A 14,659-nucleotide genomic window follows, 5' to 3' on the forward strand; every position below is an offset into this window, starting at 1 on the left:
CCAATTCACTTTTAGGACATTGTAAGAGACTAAACTTATCTCCTTTCTGAATTGGAACTGGAGACGATGAGCAGTTTTCCATTCTGAATCTCTCTAGAACTTTATTAATATATGCTTTCTGAGACAAACCTAACAGTCCTTGTGATCTATCACGGAATATTTCTATTCCTATCACATAAGCTGCCTCACCCATATCTTTCATTTCAAAGTTACTAGAGAGAAACTTCTTAGTCTCAGTTAAAAGACCAAGATCGTTAGTTGCAAGCAAAATATCATCAACATACAGAACCAATAAGATGAACTTGCTCCCACTGATCTTCAGATATATACATCGATCAACGATGTTTTCTTTAAATCCAAAGGAAACAACAGTATCATTAAATTTAAGATACCATTACCGTGAAGCTTGTTTAAGTCCGTATATTGACTTCCTAAGTTTGCACACCATGTGCTCTTTACCCTTTTCTATGAACCCCATTGGTTGGTCTATGTACACATCTTCATCTAAATTTCCATTTAGAAAGGCGGTTTTCACATCCATTTGGTGTAACTCTAGATCATAATGAGCCACCAATGCCATAATAATTCTTAAAGAATCCTTCTTTGAAACTGGTGAGAAAGTTTCTTTATAGTCAATGCCATCTTTCTGAGTGAATCCCTTTGCAACTAGTCTGGCCTTGTAACGTTCCAAGTTACCATGAGAGTCACGTTTGGTCTTAAAGACCCATTTACAACCAACTCTGTTGCACCCTCCTGGTAACTCAACAAGATCCCAGACCTTATTCTGTTCCATAGATTTCAACTCATCTTTCATAGCATCTAACCATTTATCACTATTTTCTCCATTCATGGCTTGTGAAAACGTTATTGGATCATCTTGAATACCCATGTCAAAATTAAACTCTTGTAGATATACCACATAATCATTAGAAATAGCAAGTCTCCTTTCTCTTTGAGATCTTCTAAATGCTATTTGTTGTGGTTCTTCTACTATGGGTTCATTCGGTTCATCAACAATGATTTCTTCATGAATAGTGGGATCATCAATTTGTCCTCCATTATTATTGATTGGTTCAATAGCATAAGGAACAATAACTTTACTAGAGCTACAAGGTAATGAAACTTGTACTCTCACTTCATGAATATCCACTTTATGTGGTGTTTCACTCCTACTAACTTCACCATTCTCAATGAACCTTGCATTTCCAGATTCATTAATCCTTGTAGTATGATAAGGACAGTAAAATCTATACCTTTTCGATTTTTCTGGATAACCAATGAAATAACCACTGATTGTCCTTGCATCCAGTTTCTTTTCTTGCGGATTGTAGTATCTAGTTTCTGCCTGACAACCCCAAACATGCAGGTGTCTTATACTAGGTTTCCTTCCAGTCCAAAGTTCAAAAGGAGTCTTTGGAACTGACTTACTGGGAACCCTATTCAGTAGGTACATGGCAGTTTTTAGAGCATAAGTCCACAATGAAACGGGTAAAGAAGAATTACTTAACATACTCCTAACCATATCCAGTAAGGTCCTATTACGCCTTTCTGATACACCATTCTGTTGCGGTGTACCGGGCATTGTGTATTGAGCACAAATACCACGCTTTTCCAGAAATTTAGCAAATGGGCCCGGATGTTGTCCACTTTCATCATACCTTCCATAATATTCACCACCCCTATCAGACCTGACAATCTTCACCTTTCTGTCTAATTGCCTTTCAACTTCATTAATATAAATCTCCAAAGCATTTGCAGCTTGAGACTTATCATGCAGCAAATAGACATAACCATAATGTGAATAATCATCAATGAAAGTGATAAAATATTTTTTTTCTTTATTGAAGGCATTAACATCAAACAGACCACATACATCAGTGTGTATAATTTCAAGAAGCTGAGTGCTCCTTGTGGCTCCTTTCTTTGTTTGTTTTCCTTTAATACAATCCACACAAACATTCAAATCAGTAAAGTCTAAATCCGGAAGGATTTCATTATTTACCAATCTTTTCATCCTTTCTTTGGAAATATGTCTCAAACGTTTGTGCCACAAGTAAGCGGAACACTCATTAATTAAGGTACGTTTAGTATCAACATTATGATGCAGAGTCATAAGTGTTTCAGCATAAAGATTATCAAGACATAATTTATATAATCCATCACATAAAGTACCATTATCAATCAAATGATTGTGCTTGTACAAACTGAAACTACCACTACCAAATTTAAAAGAGTATCCAGCAACATCAAGTTTGGAAATTGAAGCTCAATTCCTAGATATACTAGGGACATACAAAGTTTCACATAAGTCCAAATGATATCCACTGTCGAGAATTAAACAATACGTCCCAACAGCTTCCACCGGAACTTTCACTCTATTGCCCATAAAGACAAACTTTTCATTTGGCCTTGTGGATTTTAGAAGAAGAGGCCTCATTCACTTTAAGGGGTCCTCCTCCTCCTCCTTTCTTCTCATGCATCTTACCTTTATATTTTTCAGCTTCTTGATGCTTTACATAATTGACAGAATGATTTTAATAACATGCTCAATGATTTTAATTTTGCCGCAATGCTTGTCATTTCAATAACATGCCCATGCATAGCACGCGAACCATCAAACTTCATGGTGGTCAGTGTACTCATAAGTGTCCCAACAAGAGACTTATCAGCGGTTTGGGAGCGCTCTTCCACAAGTTCATCATTTCGATGGTACTTTCAGTTTGTGGAAGAGCTGACTTAATGCTTTGAGTCATATATGTCACATACTGACATACTTCACAGATTCAATTATACTAACTTCAATGCATAGATTCAACTATACTAACTTCAATGCATATTAATGTTCGCCTTTGGGGATCCATTAACATACAACATTAACTATAATGATGCTATATAAACTTCACATAATTTGGCAATGATGCATACCCCTATCATAATTATTTGTCATCTTTGGATGTCCAAATGTGAGGAAATATGCCAACAATACCAACATCCATGTTCATTTTATAAAACAAATAATCAACCTTTGGGTTGATCCCCAACTGTTCTATAATAATGAACTTCAATATACCATAACTATAATAATTATATCATACTATTCATAGCATCACAGTCATGGTAATTGAAATAATATTCATAATATTTGAAATTAAAATAACTCTTCAAGATTTGGCCACTTTGGTGACTAACAAATCTATCATAATTTAATTTCCAAAACTTTAATATTTCATAAACAATAAAAGGATTAAATTTTCATATTCAATTTTAATCCAACCACATCATATAATCATTCACATTCACGGTTTAGAAGGAAAAAATAAAAATAAAATATTCATACAGTACCTAAAAACCGATTCAATCAATAGCTAAAACTATTATGGGTCTTCTTATTATACTTTAATGAAACCCACCGATTGACTTTTAAAATTAATGAGCAACAATACTGTATGCATATATATCGATTATTGACAAGTTGATAATACAAGCCGATTCAATCTCTTTGCATACAGTATGCATTATTTTCAAATACAAACCGAATGACAATCTTTCCAACTTTGTCCTTTTGTGAATACAAAGTCAATTTGAATTTTTCATTCAAAACTCAAGATTCTTTTCAAAATCAAATGTGGACACAAATGGCAGTGATTCATGAAAACCAAATTGAAAACCGAATGGCTATCGAGAAGTACCTTCAAGCATGATGATCGAAAATTTTCAATGATGATCGTGAATTTTATTTTCAAAAAACCCTAACTTTTCATGAATCAGAAATTCATTCATAATTATTTATGGAAAAACACAAATTCTTAAACACATGCTCTGATACCACATGTAAGCAATTTAATTAGTAATTCATGATTCATGTTCATCAATTAACATTCTAAGAACATGACAGAGGATCTTTAGAATTCATGATTTTCACATAAGAGTGTACCTTTCTCCATTAGTGCGGAAGAACTTTGATGATGGAACGTCGTTTCTCAGAGTCTTTACCCTCTGCTTTTCTTGTATCGTCTATGACAGGGATCTGATACAACTTTTATGGGCAGACTATGAAGGGAGAGAATTCTGAGAGATTATCATTGTCAGAGACTCACCACTTTTCACTTTATATAACTGAACCATGTCACCAGTTACAGAATTTCAATTAACTCCGTGTAACTTCCCATTAATGTGAAACGTCAAAACGTCAATTACTATAAATGCGAAACGTTGCCATAATGTAAAACGTCAAAACGTCAATTCCCATTAATACGAAATGTCAATTACCTTAAAGCCTCTTTTATTATTAATCAAACCAATTGACACACATCACACATGAGACACAAATAGTTTTACATTTACTACCAAATCTTAACCGTTGATTTCCATTAATCTAACGGTTATAATTTATTAGAGATTAATAATAAATTAATAAGTGTGATCCAATAAGTTATAACCGTTAGATTGACGGAAATCAACGGTTACAATTTGATAGTAAGAAAAAAAGATAATAAGTATAACTTTTCCCTTCTTGTTGTACCCAAGACTTCTTCGAGTATCACGACTTTAGTCACACTAACTTTCTTTTTAATTTTTTTTATTGTATTTGAATAAAAAAGTGTACAAGCCAGTTAAATTTTGTCTTCTGACACAATATATTTTTACTTTCTCTTTATTCAAAATATTCACTTTCTCACACATACTTACTTCAAATATTAAATAATTAACATTTTAAATCTATACATTATTATAACTTTTAATTATTATATTAATAATTTTCAAACAAATTATTAATAAAAAATTATGCAATAAAATATTAATTAGTATTTAGCTTTTATGAATTTTTATAAATTTTTAAATATGTTGTGTGGCTTAAGTTGTATAAATCAATTAATAAAATTTTCTATAAATTAATTGATTGATTATAATTATTTATATAAAATTTAATCAAAATAATTTATTATAATTGATAAATAAAATTTTCGATGATAAATGTCCTGTAGTACTTTTTATTATTGTGATATTATTGATTTTTATATATATTTAAATATTATAATTTTATTACAATATGTTTCAAATATTATAGGGATTTATCAATTAATTAAAAAAATTATACGTACTTTTTATGTAAAATTAATTGTATTTTTTTGTTCTTTAAGTAAGTATAAAAATTATAAATTCATCACATAACTTTAATTATAAATAAAAATAATTATATTAAATTAAATTACGTTTTATTAAATTGCCTAAAAATTATCTATATTATTTTCTTACTTTTTAAAATTGTTGATAATATTAAATATTTAATATTTTATACTAAAAACAATCAATATTTTATAATTTTCTTAAAATGATAATTTTTTATTTCTAAAACAACATATTAGATTAGAAAAAAAATGATTACTTTTAAGTTCAATTAACATACTTGCTTTCATCCACACACAAAAAAAAAAAAAACATACTTGCTTTTGTTTTCGCTGTGTTTAAATAATTGTTTATTTTTTTATCTTTTCAAGTAAAATATATTACTTTAGCAATTTTTTTAAATATCAATAATTTAGCTTCAAATTATTATTATTTTACTGAAGTATTATTATTTATCAATTAAAGCCTTGGGACCTGATGGTGTCCCTATTGAAGTGTGGAGAGGCCTGAGGGATGTGACAATAAAATTGTTGACCAATCTTTTCAATAAGATTCTTCAGACAAATAAGATGCTTGATGCATGGAGGAAAAATATAATTGTGCCTATTTACAAAAACAAGGGAGATATACATAATTGTTCTAACTATAGAGGCATTAAGCTAATGAGTCATACTATGAAGTTGTGGGAGAGGGTTATTGAACATCGCTTGAGGAGAGATACAAAGGTTTCTGTAAATCAATTTGGATTTATGCCAAGAAGATGTACCATGGAAGTCATTTTCTTGATGCAACAATTAATGAAAAGATATCGAGAAAAGAAGAAGGACTTACATATGATGTTCATAAATCTTGAGAAAGCATACGATAGGGTTCGAAGGAAAGTTTTATGATGTGTTATGGAGAAGAAAAAGGTACCATCAAAGTATGTAAAGGCAATCAAGGATATGTATGATGGGGCTACTACATGTGTGAAAGCTTGTAACGGAACATCAAGTTATTTCCCTATCACGGTAGCTGTACACCAAGGGTCGGCTCTAAGTCCTTATCTCTTTGTCTTAGTTATGGATGAAGTAACAAAAGATATTCAAGAAGAAGTGCCATGGTGTATGCTTTTTGCAGACGATATTGTGCTTATCGATGAGAGCAAAGACGGTGTTAATAGAAAACTTGAATTGTGGAGAAGCACGTTGGAATCTAAAGGATTCACATTAAGTCAGAGTAAGACTGAGTATCCGAAGTGTGAGTTTTCTCTGGTAAGAGATGTAGACCAAGATCTCGTGCATCTAAGTGGTCAAGAGGGTACCCAAGAAATATGCTTTTAAATACCTGGGCTCCTTTTTGCAAAAAGGTGGAGAGATTGATGAGGATGTAAATCATAGAATCAGAGCAGGGTGGATGAAATGGCGTAGTGCATCTGGATTTTTGTGTGACCGCAAAATTCCCTTAAGTTAAAAGGAAAATTCTATAGAATAGCAGTAAGGCATGCAATGCTATATGGAGCTGAATGTTGGCCAACACATAGGCAACATGAGCATAAAATGAGAGTAGCAGAGATGAGGATGTTAAGGTGGATGTGTGGTTATACGAGGATGGATAAGATATGAAATGAAGATATTCAACGAAAGGTAGGAGTACTACTGGTGGCTGAGAAGATGAGGGAACATAGATTGATGTGGTTTGGGCACGTAATAAGAAGGCCCCTGGATGCTCCCGTAAGAACAGAAGTTTGTTACCAAGAGCTCAACACAAAAAAAGTAGAGGTAGACCGAAATTTTCTTGGGAGAAGGTAGTAAAACAAGATTTAATGGAGTGAGATATAGATTGGCGGACAGTATGCCTTAGAACGGAATGGAGAAAAGCTATAAGTATGGTGGGGGGTTAAACCCGTTGTTATTCCTATATTCCAGATGGTCCATTTTTAGTACTTTTTCCCTTCATTTACCCCTTTTCTTCTTTCCCATTTCTTTTTTACTATATATATATATATATATATATATATATATATATATATAGGGAAATAATACTCTCATGCCACATGAGATACTCTCATTTTTCTACACAAATTCGTTTTTCGTGCCAAATAATTTTTCTTTTCTTTTTTAATATAAAATATGGGACCCACATTTAACTTCTCTCTACTTTTTTCTCTCCTACAACCCTACAACATAAGAAAAGCTAAACCCATATATATATATATATATATATATTTACTATTCTATTTATTTATTTATACTTTTCTTTTTCTTTTTTCAATCTTTTTGTATCTTTTATTTGAGTTCATCTATCACCGACCCCAATTAATTTGAGATTAAGGTATTGTTGATGTTGATGTTGATTATTATTTATCAATTGAAGAAAACGAGATAAAAATGATAGTTTGTTTCCGTGATACTTTTGTTTTTACGGTCTATAGCTTGGCCTGAAAATTAGGTTTTCAGAAAAAACCATTTAAAAATTAAGTCATATATTCACTCTAAAAAGTCTGGCCTAATAAGCTACAAGGTGGCCTTTTAATTTTTTAATAAAATAACATATTTATGAAGACGACCAAGAGTAATGAAAAAGTTTCTAAAACTAATTATTTTATGTGTTGTTATGAATTATTTAAGGATTTTTGTATCCAATGCAAAGATGCAGTCATGGGGTTTACTTCAGGATTACCCGTAAAACTATATTCTAAATCATGAAAATTTTCTTTAGGCCAATAAGATCGCTAAACTGCAAGTTTATTAAACTTTGTTATGGATCCCAGTCCCCAGAACTGAAACTGTATGTGAAGCGCCAAATTGGAAATTCTTAACAAAGAGAAATGGATATTTGCTCGTCAAAGTGATGTGAGGAGTTCAACAAGAAATGCTAACTCAGCAGCAGCAAGGCACAATTTTGCACCGAGACATACGGCAATCGAATTTATGAATAAAGTCTTTTCATATTTGAAAATATGATATCCTTTATATAAAATGGTAATATGCATTTTTCCAATTTAATAAAGGGTTTCATGTTTTCTTACGTTGCATGACAAGCCGCTCAAAATCATGCTATTTTTGCTCTCCTGTAGAGGAATAGCATGATTTCCGTTTAACAAAATCTAGAGACAAGCCGCTCAAAATGTAGTTGTTTAGAAGGAGCAGATCAAATTATACAGAGACACACTGAGGCGTTTGGTACGCGTCATTCTTCAAGATTTTTGGAAAACTGAATTTTTTTAAATTTTAAATTTTCAGATATTATCGTAAACTGAATGTAAAAATCATATTTTTGAAAATCGAGATTCCCGGATAAAAAAAATTTCTTCTCCACCAAACGCCCCTAGAGGATTCCAATAAATCGTAACAAAATTTACCGGGATTATATGAATACAATGTGTCCTCTGCTACGAATGTATCTAATAACCACGCAAGAATTTTTTTATTCAATTTTTAAAAAGATAGCTTTATAATTTATTCATGTATCTGGTTGGTAAGGAGAAAATTTTAAGCGATCCCGGCACATATAACTTTCTATGGTCCATCCAATAAAAAGATTACACGTAGATTCATTTATCCACGTCAGTATAGTGGCTGGTTTTTTAATTTTTTATAGCTTTCTTTCTCTTCTTTCTCACGTCTGTTACTCTGTAAATGAAGTTTTCGATTTCTTTCTCTTTTCTCTCATTGTTCAGGTAACCCCTTACCTAACCATTAACCAATCCCCTTCTTTCAATTTCTCTTTTTATTATCTCTCGCTCTCTCTCTCTAGGGTTTTTCTAATCGCCAAATTTCACTATGTTTTTATGGTTCACCGATTCGCTTCGTCGATTAGGGTTCCGGCGAATATGGCCGATGTTCCGGCGAGTCCAGGCGGGGAGAGCGGCGACCACAGCCCTCGACCCAGTTTCCGAGAGCAGGAACGGTACCTTCCAAAGGAGATCGTACAGGAATGCATTTCTGAGTTCACCAGCGAGTTCGCTTCTTCTTCTTCTTATCTTGATTAACCAAAATTCATTCACTCGTTCGTGCTTTAATTGTGATTCGGTTGAATGAATTAATCTTCTTAATGTTTCGCAGGGCGAGCGATAAATGCCAGAAAGAAAATATATTTGAACATCAACGACGACGATTTACTTTGGGCTATGGCCACTCTTGGTTTCGAAGATTATATTGAACCTCTCAAGATCTATTTTGCCGCATACAGAGAGGTAATTTACATTTACATTTAATACAACATGCTGTTTTGGTTTGCTGCAGTTAAACTCTACTTTTCACTGATGTTTTTTTTTTCTTTCTTTTTCGTATGGATTTCTCGTTCGTCTATTGGGAATGTTGCAGACTGAGGTGATTATAAATAAATAGCTATTCCACTTTGTGATTGTTCGTGTGTAATGACATTTCTTCTAACGAGTTTTTATTCATTGTGGTTATGGCTTGTCAAATTGTGGTATGCCAGGGTGATACCAAGGGTTCGGCCAAGGGTGGAGATGCATCTGCTAAGAAAGATGTTCATTCGTGTCCTAATCCTCAGGTGGAGAACATATATATATATATATATATATATATATATATATATATATATATAGGGGTGTAAATGGGCTGGGCTGGGCTGGGCTTTGGCCATCCTGGCCCAAGCCTACGTAAAAAAAAATTCAGCCTATCTGGCCTACTGGCCTATTAAAGGCTTTATTTGTAGGCCAAGCCCGGCCAATTTTCAAAAATAAGAAAGTCTGACATGGCCTACAGGCCTTGTAGGCCTCCCACTATATATACTAAGCAAAAAAAATAATTGTATAGAGCAAAGAAAGTTCCATTCATGCATGCACTAGTACTTCTCATAAGAAAAAATGACAAACAAGAAAGAGTCAACATAATACCTCAGCTCTAGAATGTATATAATAGAGGAATAGAGTCAAAGAAATGGGAAAAATAAGAAAAATACAATTACTGGATGCTGAAATAAAGTCTACAAGAGAATGTCATTCCTAAAAATCTTTAAACCACCATCAAGACAAGGGAAAGAAGAGTATTATTGAAAGATCTTCATCAGTAACATCATAATTCAGCAAGGTACCAATTGCTCCATGGTATTAAGTTGTAACAACATGTAAAATTTGGAGACATTAGACAAGTTTTCCTTTCATAAAATAAAATAGCACAAAAAGTAAGAGATATTGGTATTTGGTACTTTGTGTCTTTGCCACATAAAATAAATATTATTTTATTTTATTATTTTAATAAATTAAATAGGCCAGCCTACAAGGCTGTAGGCCGGGCTTGACAAAATTGGCCTATGGCCTATTTATTAAAAAAGCTTTTTTATAAGCCTAAGCCTACTCTACTTTTCTGAAAGGCTGGGCCTGGGCTGGGCTCAATGTAGGCCGGGCCGTAGGCTGGGCTGGGCCAGCCTGGCCCATTTACACCCCTATATATATATATATACATGAACTATACCTGGTTGCATTGCTGTAAATATATTTAGAATACAATAGCATCTGATGTTGTAATATTTTGTTGTGGAACTGGCAGTTTTCTCATCAAGGTTTCTTAGTGATTTCAGACCCCAACAATGATAAATTTTTGGACCTAACAATTTTTAATGGTGTGTTGCTGATTTTGATTGACATCATCACTTCACTTTTGGTTGTGCATTTTGCCGTAATGATAAATGTTACTCCATATAGTGCATAGCAAAATCATGCATCAATTCTAAACATTTCTGGTTGTAAATCCTTGGCTAAAGTAGTCTAACTGTCTTAAGCTCTAAGGCTATGTAATCCTCAAGAAGTCTGATATACCTGAATGACTACTTTGTAGTAGTGACTTCAATTGCAAATATATTTGAATTGGTCAACAAATGATCCTTCCTTGTCTTCCAAGAATCAGACGGAAATATCACTGCATCTGTTTTGCAATTCCATATTGTACTGCCCTTTTTCTTTTCCATCATTGTGTTTTATTCCATTCTTATTATTGAATGAATACTCTTGTTGTCACTTTTTGGTTGCTGACTGCTTTTGAGTTCTATATTATGGGTTGATCAAACTGACCATGTGTATATGATGGTGCATGTGCAACTTTTGGTTGGTTTGGCTCTTGCAGCAACTTGTTGGATGTTGATGTGAGCTTTAAAGTCAAATGTCCTTTATATGTTCTGCTTGTTCTAATTTTCTCCCTTTTTTATATCAGATGGAAGATACTTCAAATTTTCGTAGAGACTTGCTTTCCTTTGGAAAACTACAAAACTACAAGAATGAAGTGATCATTCTACAATGCAGAAAAGATTTACACACAAGTTCAAGATTTACATACAAGTTCAAGGAGATTGTAAATGTTGATCGGCCTACCACTAGCTATTGGAGCAGAATTTGTAGAATTTTTATCTTGTTAGGTGTAGTATTTAAAGATTGATGTAAAAAAGGAAGTTTTTCTTCCAAAAACATAATGTACCATTGTAATATGATTCAAAATCTTGTAACATTGTCCAATACATGTCATTTGACATATTGTTCAATAAATGGATCTTGTAACAGTATTGAAGCTTAGAATTTTCCTTTTACATGCAGGGTATGACACCATTCAACATGAATTTTGTTAAATTTAATTTCCAACCAATATTTTGTATCCAAGGAGCCAAGAATATGGGAAATTGGGGATATTCCTCATTTTAATTGGACAACCCCACAGTCATATCATTGTTGCAGATGTAAAAATATATAAATAAAGATCTCCTAGATCTCCAGTCATCATTTATCTGTATAAGTTATGTGCATGAACTGACATTTTAGCAACATTTACATGTAAACAAATAATGTCTTGTCTCTGTTCAGTTTAGCATGACAGCTATCTTCCATTACAGCTTCCATGATAGCTTGCAAAACCTCCTACCATTCAAAAATACTTGCATGACAGCTTGCAAGACATCCTACCATTCAAAAAAGTTTGCATGACAGCTTGCTAAACCTTCTACCATTCCAAAAAAACTTCCATGACAACTTGCAAGACATCCTACCATTCAAAAAAAGCTTGCATGACAACTTGCATGACCTCCTACCATTCAAAAAAGCTTGCATGATAGCTCCACCACCTCTAAAATATTGCATGTCAACCTCTATGGTAGCCTGCAGGACTTCTATGAGCTCTTAAGTTATGTTCATCCTAAAAAGAGTTCGCAACAAAAAGTGAAATAAGTTAGTCTTCTATGATATAAAATCACAACTAGTATGAAGCACATCTTCAGTCATCATTTGCAGGAGCTACAATAGTATCATAAGATGTTATTATATAATAATACCTGCGTATATGGCAGTTGAGAGATATATGGAACACAGAAAACTGGTGCAGTTGTATTAACACTTGTCACTTGAGAGACATTTGGAAAATAATAAGGTGGTGGAGTTGTATTAGCATTTGCCAATGGAGAGATATATGGAAAATCATAAGCTGATAGATCTATATAAGAGGTGCTAGAATCTTTAGCTGTCGTACTTGAAGCTTTTCCTAAGTCACAAAAGAAGATAACAACAATAATCATAAAATCACGTATAAATAAATAAATAGTATAATCCTAATTAATTGATTCATTGTACTTGTATCAACATGATTATGTCTTAGAGATTTAGATGTATTAGCACCTTGAGATTTACCAAGAGCTTGTGATTGATGTCTCTTGCGCCTTTTCTTTTCTAGCTGACTTTTGAGTCTAGCATTTGTAACTCCCCTTGCTCGAACACGTTGCGGATCTAAGACTTTTTTTGAATTTAATGTGTTATGCTCATCTATCTCTTCATCACTAGTCTTACAGTCAACTACAGTCTTATCAATCATGCCACTAGTATTTTTTAAAATCATTTCCAATCTTTTTATCCCATGCTCTAGGTGATCTTCAGCCATTTTGATTGTTTCATCTGTCAATGCACCTTTGGTTGCAAAATAAATGGCTTTCTTTATTATTAGACTCATACGGGAATTTATTCCTTGTTTACCATTGTTGCAAACCTGTTTGCCATTGTTGCTTATACTAAAACCATCTTTAGCATTTTTTGTCCACCTCTTCAAGATATATTGAGACGGTATTTGAAAAATATTGTGAAAGTTAAGTACTTTCAGTGCATGAAGACATAAGAGGCCAACTGATTCAAACTTTCTGCAAGTACATTCAATAGAGCAATTTGCACTTTCAAATGTCACAAAATATTGCTTCTGATCACCAGATTTAACTAACTTGTAACAAAATAAAGCGTAATTTTCATTGATTTTTCAATTGCCACACATAAAGATTCAAAAAATTCTTCATAGAATTCTGCAAAAATAACATGAGTATATACTCGTGCAACTTGTTCAGCCATACCTGTAATAAAATAAAAAAAATTCAGCCATACCATTTTCATTCCTTTTGCAATTCTGACCATCGTCTACGCTCCAAAACTTTTTCATAACGAAGTACAAATTGAGTTAGAGACATCGTCTTGCAAGTGACAGTACGAAAAACATTATTCATACTCTCACTTCTTTGTGTTGATAAGATGCCAGCTGAGAAATAATTCTTACTAAATGCCGGACACCAATTTGCTCGTAACTCATAAATTTTTTTCAACCATGCGATTTTTGAAATATCAACTTTTGTGACTAGATGAGACCAAACCTCTTCAAACTCCTGCTCTGATCCACAATTGTAGAGACACCTATTAAATAGAACCTTAAAGTGAGGTTTTCTCAAGTAATAAGAAAGATGCTTAGCAGCATTTTGGCCAATATGCCACAAGCAAAGTCGATGTTGAGAGTCAGGAAGAACTCTTTTAATAGCATTCGCCCCATTGCTTGACACTGATCAGCGAAAATTGTTTTAGGTTGCAACCCATTCATTGCTTCCAAAAATGATTCAAATAGCCAAACGAAAGACTCTGTTGTCTCGTTCAATAAGAAAGCGCGGCCAAACAAAACACTTTGTTTATGATGACTTACCCCTATGAAAGGTGCACAGGACATATTATACTTGTTTGTTCTATAGGTTGTGTCAAAAATGACCACATCTCCAAAGTGATTATAATCTGTCCTTGATATGCCATCACTCCAAAATTAGTCATGCGATTTTCACAATCCACTTGCATTGTATAGAAGAAGAATGAGTCATTTGCTTGAAGACTTTTAAAATGGTTAATAACACTTTGTGCATCTCCTGCTTCAAGGATCTTGTTTCTTTTACTTTGTAAAAAATTATTACAATCAGATTTTAAAAATCCAACATTTTCAGCTCCTCCGGCAACTTCAACAAAATATGAATACACTTTTAATCCAGCATTGTCCATATCTTTCTCAATTTTAAAACGTATCATAGCTTGACAACCAGTTCTTGTTTCTTTTCTATTTTTCTTGTTAACATGTGAAAGGTCCTTCAATTTTCTATATCTTCTTTTCCACAAACATATGTTCTCTGACTTATGGTTCCATATGCCAATCTTCGATATTTTGATTTTCTCACAGTAAAACCAACCAATTTAGCATATCCATTATAAAACTTATAAGCTTCATCTTCGTTGGAGAACATCATTCCAATTTTTGGT

The 14,659-nt window shown here is 33.0% G+C and overlaps 1 pseudogene; it reads left to right on the forward strand.

Moving 5' to 3' along the window:
• The first annotated feature begins 8,941 nt into the window (after window positions 1-8,941).
• LOC133296998 (nuclear transcription factor Y subunit B-1-like) lies at window positions 8,942-11,507 on the forward strand (annotated as a pseudogene).
• Window positions 11,508-14,659: the final 3,152 nt, after the last annotated feature.

The sequence above is a fragment of the Gastrolobium bilobum genome, unplaced genomic scaffold (genome assembly GCF_033153095.1).
Source record: "Gastrolobium bilobum isolate Gb01-03AN ecotype WA unplaced genomic scaffold, APGP_CSIRO_Gbil_v1 utg658738, whole genome shotgun sequence".
Taxonomy (NCBI): Eukaryota; Viridiplantae; Streptophyta; class Magnoliopsida; order Fabales; family Fabaceae; genus Gastrolobium; species Gastrolobium bilobum.